Source organism: Hoplias malabaricus, chromosome 3, assembly GCF_029633855.1.
Source record: "Hoplias malabaricus isolate fHopMal1 chromosome 3, fHopMal1.hap1, whole genome shotgun sequence".
Taxonomy (NCBI): domain Eukaryota; kingdom Metazoa; phylum Chordata; class Actinopteri; order Characiformes; family Erythrinidae; genus Hoplias; species Hoplias malabaricus.
The window spans coordinates 77,707,033-77,720,213 of record NC_089802.1 but is presented as its reverse complement, the minus strand read 5'-3'; positions in this window follow the sequence as shown (position 1 = coordinate 77,720,213).

The window sequence follows — 13,181 nt, the reverse complement described above, 5'->3', positions numbered from 1 at the left end:
ACTTTGTGTAGCTGTGTTCACATGGAAAATGAAACAAAAAAGAAATTAAAAAGATTTGCATTGGAATTATCCAGAGAAAATAAGTATATCTTTACACTGACACCAATAATCAATTATCAATAAATAAGCCAAAACATTATAAAATAAACCAATACAATGATATATAAAACTGGGAAATCATGAATTCATAATTGTAATATTTAATAATGTAGTAATACAAAGCCAGCTCAATGCTAATCCCTTGTCTGTTAAAACTCATTAAGAGCTTCATTATAGCAGTGTAATATAATAGTCTTGAAGTGTTATAGTTTTGTTAAGAATTTAACACTAAAGTGAACATACAATCATTGACCCCCAGCGATACACTTGACTGTAGCCAGAGACACTTTGAAAGTAGGTTGTTGACACGATGCCAAACAAATAGGTCAGGGTCCCAATCATGATCTGCACGGTCTGTGGAGAGAAAGAAAGGGAAGATCATCAGTTTTCCCCACAACAGCAGGGATATTTAGTTCAAATACAGTGAGTTCCAGTTTCTAAAAAATCCACCCAGACAAGTTCCAGACTTTATCATCTGATTCTACTGCAACAGTTAAAGTGGAACTGGAAGTTTCAAACAAAAGGCGAAAAAATTCTGAAAGTGAATGAAGTTCTAAATTTAACTAAAATCCAGCAGCTCCTCTGATATCACTGCAGACTTGTGCAGAGCTGCTACAGAGTGCTGCTAATTACCTGGGAAATTAAGTGCTGCTCTATTTTATTCGTGTTCTGATGACATTTCAGTATCTTGAAGGGTCGTCTTGTTTCGTAGGGGGAGATTTTCAAAAGGGTAAATAACATTGATGTCAAAATTATACTAACCTAGATATTACCAGTTACTGTGCAGTTATCTTCTCTATACAGAACTGTTTTAAGCCCCAACTTACAATATAGCAATATATTTACTACACTGAAAGAACACTGAAACACCTTGAATTTACAATTTTTTTTTAAATCACAGGGTGCATAAGATTATGTTTTTTAAAATCCAGATAAAAATTGTAAATTTTTGTAAAAGAACCAGTGATAATTTTAAAATAATGTGTAAATATCAATACATGGAGATGATTTAATTTTAAACAACATTTTGATGTAAAAAAAATTAGTAAATTCAAAGCATCATTTTTCTGTCTACTGCAACTGTAACTAAATGCTAATCATCAGAAAGTTATCATTACACTTATAAATCATATAATTTATTGCATAGTGAAATAAAAACATTACATGCAGAGATATTTTTCTGATTTAATTTGGGGTTTGGACTGTTTAATTTTCCACAGTGTACCAAGGAGAAGCTGGGTTTTTACCCCACCCTCTTACCCCCAAAACTTTTGACTCTCTCAGAAAACCATATTCAGTTCCCGGCTCAGATTCCTCAGGACTTTTTCCAGATGGAGGTGTGAATGGTGGGACCACATGGGTCAGGATAGTGATGCCATTTTCGGTGACATCAGCAGGTACCTCACTGGAGGCCATCTTTAACTCAAACTGCTGAGCTGCAGAAGATGAAGGACAGAGGACAAAACAATAATGTTCTCCCAACATCTACAGCACTTCAGTTTTTAAAGTCAAACTGACACCAGAGTTAACAACAGCAGCCAGAGAGATTTCATTATTGTTTCAGTCAGTTTAAGATGGGTCACAAAGAGCTTCTAAACAGTGCCCTACAGAAGAAGTGTCATTAATAAATCACCTCAAAAATATGCTTTGTTTTTCTAAACTTGTGATGTGGTATATTTATATTCTAGTTATAAATAAGAACATCAACAGGAACAATAGTAGTAGGAAAATAGTATTAATAATAATCCCAACATCAACAATTATCTTAATAGTAACAATAGTAACAAGAACATGCATAACAACCATTAATAATAATAATAATAATAATGATAATAATTAAAATATGAATCATTTGAAAAGCCACTGCGTATGGGAGGTGCTAAATGAATAAATAAATAAATAAACAAATAAATAAACAAACTTGTCTTGTAACATCAGTTATGTGGAAAGAAAGATGACATGATAAAAATTACTTTAGTAGAAACATTATTAGTGGTAAAAACAGTCATGGTTATTTTGATATATATTATACATTTTTAATTAAGTTGCAAGGCAAAGCACAGCAAGATAATTCATTTAGCATGTCTTTTACACTATAGTAAAGTGCTATAAAAACTGAGAAAATTAAAATTAATATTATGATCTTTTTAAAATGTATATTATTAATTACTGAAATATGTTGTACTCAGTGTTATGCAAAATTTACATATGATTTTGTTTTGTTAAATCACTACAGAGATAAAATAAGCAGTAACAGATTTTTGTGACCATGTAATGAGGCCTGTACAAAACAAACGGGATGTTCAGTATTTCTTTTAAAATTCCCAATTAGTTATGAAAGAACTTTTCCCAATTTGTAAAAAAATATATATAATGAGGAGTGGAAATCTGAATTTTTTTTTTTTCATCATGTAGATATATAGTAAACTGTAAAGCATTTTACCTGAAGGACCTCTGTCTGAAAGTCCAGATTATTTGGAAAAATTTTGGACTATGCACATTTCAGCAGAAACGTCTTCATATATATATAATTGTTTGAAAACACAAAGTTACTGTTTCTAATTAAAGTAATGTGAGTTTTATCCACATGATTATAAACTTTATTGACATCAAAATGTATTAGAATTTTCAATAGTCAAAAGAAAATTATCAGAAATCTTTGAGAGGAAAGAAGTCTGTACCTTAGCTGTAGAGGCTGAATGATTCTGTGCTCTTGGCTTTTCTACAGGAAACTACTTGAGCTTCTGAAACTGTTTGAGGGTTAGTGTTGGGGGTTGTGATTATCTGACCTAATGCTGCATTTCTACAGTCCCTTTGTCTTTCATATTTGGTTTCTTTCTTTTGTTTTTTGTCATTGTTTTTATGCCAGAAGAAATAGGACAATTTATCTTTACACTATTTTTCTTAGTGGACATAACATTGCAACATGAAAGATTTTGGACTTGGACAAATGTGGACTTGAACAAATGTGTTAGATGTAACAGTAGTCAGTGGCCACACTATAATGTCGCACACTGCTCAGGTTATTATCTCACACTGCCCAGGTTATTGTGTTGCGTGGCCATTTTTCCTTGTTTTCTGTAGTTCCAAACTAATGTGCTTAATCACGACACTAATGTCAAGGTACACAAATTAAGTGGCATATGTATTGTGTTAACCCCACTAAACTTCACCAAATAAGTAAATAAGTTCTGTATCTGTTAATGATAATGATAATGGTTTAGCTACACCCTGTACAGGCCTGCTCCTGGAGTTATCATTGTCTGCTGTAGGCAACAGTGTATTTTGTATTGACATTGTGTTCTGGGGCAATTGCACACATCAATGACACTTCTTGATTGTCAGTATTTCATCAATATCCATATCCAGAAATCAGTATTAAGTGGAGGATTAAAGTTCATCAAGAGGATCTACAGGCTCTAGTTGTGCTTTTCCACTGCATGGAACCTATTTGACACAGCTTAGATCTTTTGCTTTTCCACTAGCTAAATCTGGTTCCTGGAACCAGGGTAGTTTTTAGTCCCTACTTGTGCCTGTTATGAAGTGAGCCAGGTAGGTTCTAAATGTGACATGTAAGCCTTGCAGAGTATTGATTGGTCAGAGATATTTGTTTACACAGCAAAATGCAGACCTCTAGCACAAAGTCGCCACTTGTAAAATCTCCAGGTTACAGCAGAGGTTACATTTGTTTTTATCCAACTCACAACAGCAGCTCATAAAATTACACTGTGATGTTTTTAAGAGGTTCAAACACTCTTTGGCTTGGTGGCAGACGAAAAACTTCAGTGAGAGCTGGAGGTGGCCACAAGGAAAACTCTGCTGATCTGTGAGACCAGGGGTGTGGAGCCACGTTCAGTCCAAAAAATAAAATTTAAAAAAAAATGCTCAAGGGGTAAACATTGCCTAAAGTTACTGGTGCCATAGTTGTCATTTTTAAAGCCCGTGGTTCCTGTTAGAGATGGGTTGTGCTACTGAAAAAAAGTGACCAGGGAATAGTGCATTGAGCCATGCCGAGTTGAGCTGAGCCTATTTCATACAATGGAAAAGCACCAGTGGTGTACTGGAGAATCTTACAAGGGGTCTTCCCAATAAAGTAGAAATAATGTCTATCTAAAGCTAAATAAAAAATAAAACATACACCATGTGTTTACATACCACACAGGGATGGGCTTTATTTCCTGCAGCAACGGACAGAGCACCAGAGATGATATACTGTCAAAAAGAGAAAATCAAGATAAAGCAGAAGAAGAAAGAAGATAATTTTGTTTTCATTATGTTTGAAAGATATGAAGGCTACACAGTACAAATTTACAATTATCGATCCCCACAAAGTCACACCAGTGATGACAGAAACTGTAAACACATACATGCCTGACACAAAGCCAAATTTTGCAGTGGTGGAATTTCAAATGAGTTTTAGCAAAGTATCTTCATTGATTAAGTGCTGAGATTATATATAAATATGTATTAGTGTTTTTGTGAAAATTATAATAGTTACTCAAACATTCTCCTGCTCTTTTTTATTTTATTCAACAAAAAAATTACAAATAAAAATATTAATTAATTCATTGCCTGTAACCCTTATCCAGTTCAGGGCGGCGGTGGGTCCGGATCCCACCTGGAATCACTGGACACAAGGCAGGAACAAACCCTGGAGGGGGTGCCAGTAATTCACAGTGTGACACACATTCACACATACGAACCCTTTTGAGTCTCCTATCCATCTACCAATGTGTGTTTTTGGAGCATGGGAGGAAATGGGAGCACCCGGAGGAAACCCAGGCAGACACTGGGAGAACCCACCACACTCCTCACAGACAGTCACCCGGAGGAAACCCATGCAGACACAGGGTGAACACACCACACTCCTCACAGACAGTCACCCAGAGGAAACCCACGCAGACACAGGGAAAACACATCACACCCCTCACAGTCACCCGGAGTGGGGCTTTAATATATATTCCATATATAAAATATACTGATAAATATAGTTTAGATATTTACAGAATTCATATTCAAATACTTATGTCAATGATTCAGCTCCACAAGTTACTAAACATCAGGTCCCAGTGCTCTGAACCATGTTAGCAAAAGTATATCAGGGCTACTCTTTCTTCCCATTTTTCAAATGCCTCTCTTTTTATGGACAGCTACTCACCTTCAGTCACATTGTCCATCACTCTTTATTTCAGCAACTCAAAATGAAGTGCTACTGGAAACTGAGTCAAGTTCACAATCCTCAGACTGTAGTCAATGTTTTGATTTTTTAAATTAATCCAGAGACCAATCACTTTTTTGACATTTCTCTGACACGTGTGCATTGAGCAAAAACTTTCTTAACTCTTTAATAAATACACATAACATTATAACATTTATAAATTATACATTTAAATATAATATTCACCCTCTGCTGATGAAACAGATAAGAATGTCTATAGCGGGTTTGTTTTCTGAAACATTGCATCCCACCGTTATATAACAGACAACACTGCAGCACACAGAAAGCTCCTGTTCCACAGACTGAAATGATAGATAGATAGATAGATAGATAGATAGATAGATAGATAGATAGATAGATAAATGGAAATTTGTCTTCAGTAATCTGGCACTTAAACACACACAGCAACAAAATACATGACAATAACTTGTCTCGTCAAATCAAATCAAATCAAATCAAATTTATTTATATAGCGCTTTTCACAACTGATGTTGTCACAAAGCAGCTTCACAGAATTCCAGTAAGACAAGATTTGACATGAAATGTAAAGACAAATGTAAAACCCTCAAGTGAGCAAGCCAGGGGCGACAGTGGCAAGGAAAAACTCCCCCAGCTGAGGAAGAAACCTTGGGAGGAACCAAGGCTCACAAGGGGTGACCCATCCTCCTCTGGTCAATCTACTGGTGATGATAGTTACTAGTCCATGAGAACTTCAGTGTAGGGACAGCTTCAAGGCACTTGGTGGTTGCTGGAGCGTGGGCAGCTGGTCTGAAGCGTGGAGGAGGATCTCGACAGTCATCCATCAGTGTCCAGACAGACAGGTGGGCAGTCGTTTACTCGGAAAGATGTAAAGGGATGGAATTAGTTTTGAACTGTTTTGTGTTTGTAAAGTAGAAAATATGAAAATTTCCAGAGTGTGGCTAATGACTCCGGCAGATCTGACTATGACAGCATTAACTAAAAGGAGAGAACCAGAAGGACACACAGACATATATATATATATGTATATATATACATATATATATGTATATATATAAGCTACAGACTATGGAGAGAGATGATTTATTATGTCCTTGTTCAAGATGATCACAGCTAGTGGGACCTTAAGTCTCCTGCCTGATGACAGAAGGTGAAATGATGAGTGAAGGAGATAAATAATTATGAACTTGAATTGCCTTTGAAGGTATGGACCCATTGTATACATTTTTGAATGATACATTACCTTTCTCAAAAATAGAAAACATAGTCTATTATGAAAAACCACAAGTTTGAGTTCCGTCAGTGTGATACATCACATAGTCAGGAGAAATATATCTAAAGCCAGACTTAAATATAAACAGTTTGGACATAAATGGTTGGATCAAACTTTAATACCTTCATCATTATTTTTAAATATTTTTCTCATTTTGGGAATAAACCAAAGTAATTATGAGAATAAATTCGCATTTTATAGTCCTTTATGTCAACATTTTATGTCAAACTTTTGTTAATTCCCTTTTAAAAACATGACTTTTGTGATTAAACTACTTTTTTTCACAGTGAGGTGTGCAGACACCGTTTTTAATGTTTATAAATAATTTATATAAATTTAGATAATTCTGTTTTTGCCACAAACACCTCAACAAAGAAGCATCATTATTTTTTAGGAAAATATCAATAACATGGGAAACAAACAAATTGAGGAAAAAGAAAGGAAATGTTTACCTGTAAATGTCTAGAGAAATATCAGCCGCTGTAGTTGTGTGTTCGTCTGATGAAGCTGCTGGGGCTGTGGCTCAGGGACCTGAATAACTGTCTGTGGTTGCATTGAGAAACTTTTTTTTCTGCTTAAATTTACTGCTCCTGATTCAACCTTTCCCTTTGACTTCACTGTATTCTGTTCACTATACGGTACTTAAACTGAGTTTATGATCTTTAAAGGGGAAATACTTTGAAAAAACACGAAATATTTGTACATGCACAAAATCTTTATCACATCTGCGCATTTGATCTTTACACATTCAGACATATAATTTTTCTCACACACAGACACAAAAGGGTAAATACAACTGTGGCTGTGAAATATTTTTGAACATCAGTTCACAACTTCAAAGCATTTTAACACTAATTTGGCTCTATAAGGTGAGAGAGGCTAAAGCCATATTAACTGAACAAAAGAAAGACTAAAGACAAGATCATTCATCAAATATCAAATATCTCATTCTTCAGTAGTTCTTCTTTATTTCTTGTTCAGTTAAAGAATACAGTTATGTCATTTTGGGTTGGATCATTTTATTTTTCATAGGAGATTGTTAAGAAATGACTGGGTTTAAACCCTACCCTATATCCCCAAAGCTTTTAACAGGCCGGGCTTTGTGGGGAGCAGAAAGGTAGGATTATTCTAAGGGCCTGTGAATGAAAGAAGCCATATTAAATATTTTTTTTTATTCAGTATTAAAAAATTAAACTGTCATCATTCATTTAAATGTTTATTTAAAATGTTAAAACGTCTAATTTAAATTATCTTTTTTTTTGATAAAAATTAACATCCAGAAAATCTGACTTGATTCTCCCCCTCTGACTGCACGAGTTGGAAGGAAAGAATAATGTCGCTGTTTAAAGAAAAATATGTTTACTATAAACCAGAGAAAGTAAAGGGCGACAGTATGTCAAAGTGTTTCAGGAAGAAAGGTGGGTGTAGCTTGTGAGTGGTGGTGGAAATTAGCCCTGTTTAGCTTAGAGTCTCACATTATTTTTTCATATATATTACCACAATACATCAGTGTTTACACTTTACTCATCTTTTATCCAACATGTAATCAATGCAGTTTTTAGCAGCTGTTCTGACTAAATGAGCTTTAAATGAGATTATTCATTTCTATAGATGATAATGCTATATTATATTAAAGTTGTATTTATTTTAAAGTCATAATGATTTTAATTATTGCTAAATGGTAATTCTACTTTCAGTAGTATTGCAATTAAAATTACACTTAAAAATGGTAAAATGGTCTTTTTTCATACAACCATGGTAAATATGACATATAGAGGGTATCAATCTTTCATCAAATGCTATGTTTTGTTTTGTTTTTTTAACGCTGGCATATCCTGTGGTGGTGGGGCCCAGATTGATATCTTTTCAATGCGGCCTAGTGGCGCCCCTGGCATGAGTCAGAGGTGGATCACATGGATCAGAACTTTGAAGCTATTTTTATACATTTTTCTTTTTTATTCAATGTCTTTCAAGATCTTACAAAATATATACACTTGTGGAATAGTAGAATAATTTTAAAGAAATTTTAAAGTAAGATAGATCTTATAATTTACAGATTTTATAAGTTTAAGCAACAACAAAAACAAAAACAAAATATTATCAATAGTATAGTAATGTATGTGTGTGTTTTCACTGCCACAGAAGGGTTAAATATAGAGAATACATTTAATTGCACGATTGTACAATGACAGTAAATCACAAATGTACAATTCCAATAACATAGATAATTAAAAAATCAACAACAACAACAACAACAACAATAATAATAATAACCATGACTCTGAAATAGACTAAACACCAAAAAAAAAAGCTATTTAAAAGATTTATAGTACTATTATTAAGAAGTACACACAGTACTAACAATGATAGTAATATTGATCAAAAATGTTATCTTATAGTTATAACTGGTTGTTAGTTATTCCTGTGCAATTGCTACTGAATGTTTTATAGTTTAAGAAAAAATCCAGATTATCCCAATATAAAATAAATAGCATAAAACTTTCCTACAGCCAGTTGATCTGCTGTTCAGATGATCAGCTGATATAACGGCAATGTCTAATGACGCCTGAGAGTCATCTCAGGACATTATCTCTCTCCAGGACTGGAATAAAGGACAAACTTAACTGCACAATTATTATTTTTATATATTTTATCACACTGAATTAATTTCCTTATCAGTCCACAGCAGAGGGGTTCGAGCTTCTCCCTCCAGAACTCCCAAACATTTTAAGAGACTTTGACCGACCCCCTCAACTAAATCAAACTGGTCACGATGTAAACTTCCATGATGTCTGTATAAAACAATCAGATAAATGTCAGACGTAATCGTCATTCATGATCTCAATTTGAGGATTGTGGCTGGGAAAACCCTGCAACACAAAGACATAGTTCTCATTCTGCTTTTAACTCCCACCAATAAACCTCTGGTCAGTACTTGTGTGGTTATGTAGGTGTCCTTCACTTATACCAAGTATATAATGTAGAAAATGTTCCTATTGAATAATGATGAATTTATTTATTTATTTATTTATTTATTTTGTTAAAAACACTTATTTTCAGTGTGAGGTGCACAGTCACAGTCATGCATGTATGTTTATTTTATTTTCACACAAAATCCAACACATTTGCATAAACAAAAGCAGCAGCACGGTTGTTTTTAGTATAATTTCACTTTAGAACCAAAACAAACATAGGATAAAGAAACCTTTCCGTGTAAAGGAGATCTCAGCTGCTCTAGGTGTGAGTTCTTCAGAAGAACGTGCTGCAGGTTATGAAACTCTTGGCTGGTTTGTGTTGGGGTCTGTGGCTCTTTGACCTAAAAAACTATGCATGCGTTTATGGTTGCATTCTGGTTTTTTGTCTTTCATTTTCTTTTAAGTGTCCTGCTCAGTTGCTTATATGGCTCACACATTGAGAAACATGACAGGTCACAAATGTTTCATTAAGTTGCCAGGAGAATATGTTCTCCTTAAATAAACTTGATAATTTGAATGTTTGAAAAACACAGGTGTGGTTCCTGACTCCTCTGTTCCTCACAAATCAAATTACAATAAATTGTTTATTTGTATTTCAGAATACCTTCAACTGTCATTTTAACTATATACAAGTACACAGTGAAACAAAATTAGTTTCTTAGTTATTGAGAAACAGACTCTGTATATTTTACCATTGATTTCCGAGTGTTTGTTACCGCTACGTCCCACACCTGTGAGCTAATGGTAATGATGGGTCTGAACCCCCAGGTGTTGCCTATCCCTGGTTCGTTTATAAGCCCTGTTCCTTTGTCTGTGTGTTGTTGGTCCGAGTCTTTGTGTATCAAATCAAAGTGTATGCCTTTGCTCTTTGTGCATTCCACAGTTATGTTTTCTGACCTTGAGTAGTCAATGTTCATCTTTCTGTTAAATAAATGTGAAATCACACTTATGCACTTACATCTGCCTCATTGTTCGTCAATATTTATCAACTCAGTTTGGAGTGATTGAATTGTTTTATTGCTTTAGTAATCAGGAAATATTCACACAAATGGTACTGAAAAAATACATTCAATGCATACTAAATAATGTGAATATTTTTATATCCTGAATGTTAGAATTTCAGCAAAATAATGTTTGGACTTTGCAGTATTAAAAGTACAGTTTAATAAAATATATGTTGAAGAAATATGTAGAAGAAATAAAAATACATTTATTTAAAACAAGTTTAGAAACAAAGCAATACAAATGTAAAATTTTAAATTTAATAATTTAACAGGAGATTCAGATGTTCTCCTTGTCCTCGTTGGTAGTTTCAGGATTGAAGGGAAAAACCTGTAACAGGAAAACAGTTGTCACTCAGCACACACTTGGTTCTAAACACCAAGAACCTAAACGTTATTATCACCAATGTGAGGCACTGTGAGGCAGGGTCTAACCATGGTGTTAGTGGAGCAGGTTGGTCTGCAAATGAGCAATGATGAGCAGATAGATATGATAATCTCCAGCACTGAGAACACCAGCAGAACTCCACTGATACTTTGAGACAGATCCCAGAACAGACCCTGGTCAAAACACAAGTTACACAAACTGGCTACTCCTTTATTCTGCCTTGTGTTAGCACCAACCCACAGGAGGAATACACGTTCATACTGTGTTCACTCCACCACAAGCATTGTGTTATCCATAGCAGGGCACCAAATAATGTCTCAGAGATTCTGTATTATAACAAACATGTCCATCAGAGCGTCCTGGATGAATCCTACAGTTACCCAAGTGGGATGTTTATTTGTGCATGACAAAATTGTGCTGGAAGGGAAATTAGTTTGATACTTCCTTTCCTGTTACTTTCTGTAATTATTGTTTACCTCATTAAACAACTTCAAAGTACCTGATAGGTGCCGTAATTTAAAGCTATATTCATGTCGAAAAGTTATATTGTTGCTATCACTAAAATTATTTTTTAACACTTTTCAAGAAAGATGACTGCTTATTTCTATGTAATTAAACTATTTCCAGGGTACTTTTTTTGGATTATTAATCATAAAATTTTACACAGAAATTTGGCCCCATATCATTGATCACTGAAAATGAATTAATTTGCAGTTGCTGTGATTTTAAGCAGTAGCTGTGGTGCATTACCATTTTTGATGCATGTTAATTGGTCTAATGCCGTTCACTTCATTTGTTTAACATGTGAAAACAGATGGCACCAATAATCAATTATCAACAAATAAGTCAAAACCTTATAAATAATGCTGTAATACAAACCCAGCTCAATGCTAACCCCTCGTCTGTTAAAACTCATTAACTGCTTCATGATAGCAGTGTAATATAATAGTGTTGAAGTGTTATAGTTTTTTTCAGAAATTAACACGAAAGTGAAAATACAATTATTGACCACCCCCAGTGATGCACTTGACTGTAGCCAGAATCACTTTGAAAGTAGGGTTAGAAGATGCCTAACCCTAACACTGGCATAGTGAAATAATAAAAAAAAAAAAAATACATCCAGATATATAATTCGAATAACATTTACTCATTCTCAAATTACATATCTCAATGTATATGATTTAATTTTGAGTTTGAATTGTTTAATTTTCCACAGTGTTCCAAGCAGAAGCTGAGTTTATACCCCACCCTCTTACCCCCAAAATTTTTGACTCTCTCAGAAAATGGAGGGATCATATGGGTCAGGATGGTGAAGCCATTTTTCGGAGACATCAGCATTTACCTCACTGGTGGTCAACTTTAACTCAAACTGCTGAGCTGCAGAAGATGAATGTTCTCCCAACATCTACAGAACTTCAGTTTTTACAGTCAAACTAACATCAGAGTTAAAAACATTATTGATTACATTATTGTTTCAGTCAGTTATGATTACATTATTGTTTCTGTCAGTTCAAAACAGGGGTCATGAAGAGCTTCTAAACAATGCCCTACAAATTGTAATTATAAACATAAATATAAATAAATATAAACTTTATTGATATCAAAATGTATTAGAATTTTCAATAGATAAAAGATAAAATATCAGAAATGTGTGAGAGGAAAGAAGTCTGTATCTTAGCTGTAGAGGCTGAATTCTGTTGGCTTTTCTACAGGAAGCTACTTGAGCTTCTGAAACTGTTGGAGGGTTAGTGTTGGGGGTTGTGATTATCTGACCTAACACTGCAGTCTCTTTGTCTTTCATATTTGGTTTCTTACTTTCTTTTCTTTGTCCTTATTTTTTATGCTAGAAGAAATAGAGCAGTTTATCTTTACACAATTTTTTTCTTAACGGACACAATATCGCAACATGAAGATTTTGGACTCGGACAAATGTGGGCTTGAACAAATGTGTTAGATGTAACAGGGGTCAGTGGCCACACACAATAATGTCTCACACTGCCCAGGTTATTGTGTTGCGTAGCCATTTTTCCTTGTTTTCTGTAGTTCCAAATTAATGTGCTTAATCATGACACTAATGTCAAGGTACATGAATTAAGTGGCATGTGTATTGTGTAAACCTTCTGTATGTTTAATAAAAAAGTTCTGTTTGTGTTAGAAAATGGTTTAAATACACTGTAGTGGCTCCTGGAGTTATCCTTGCCTGCTTGAGGGCTCCATTGTATTTTGTATTGATATTGAATTGCATTAC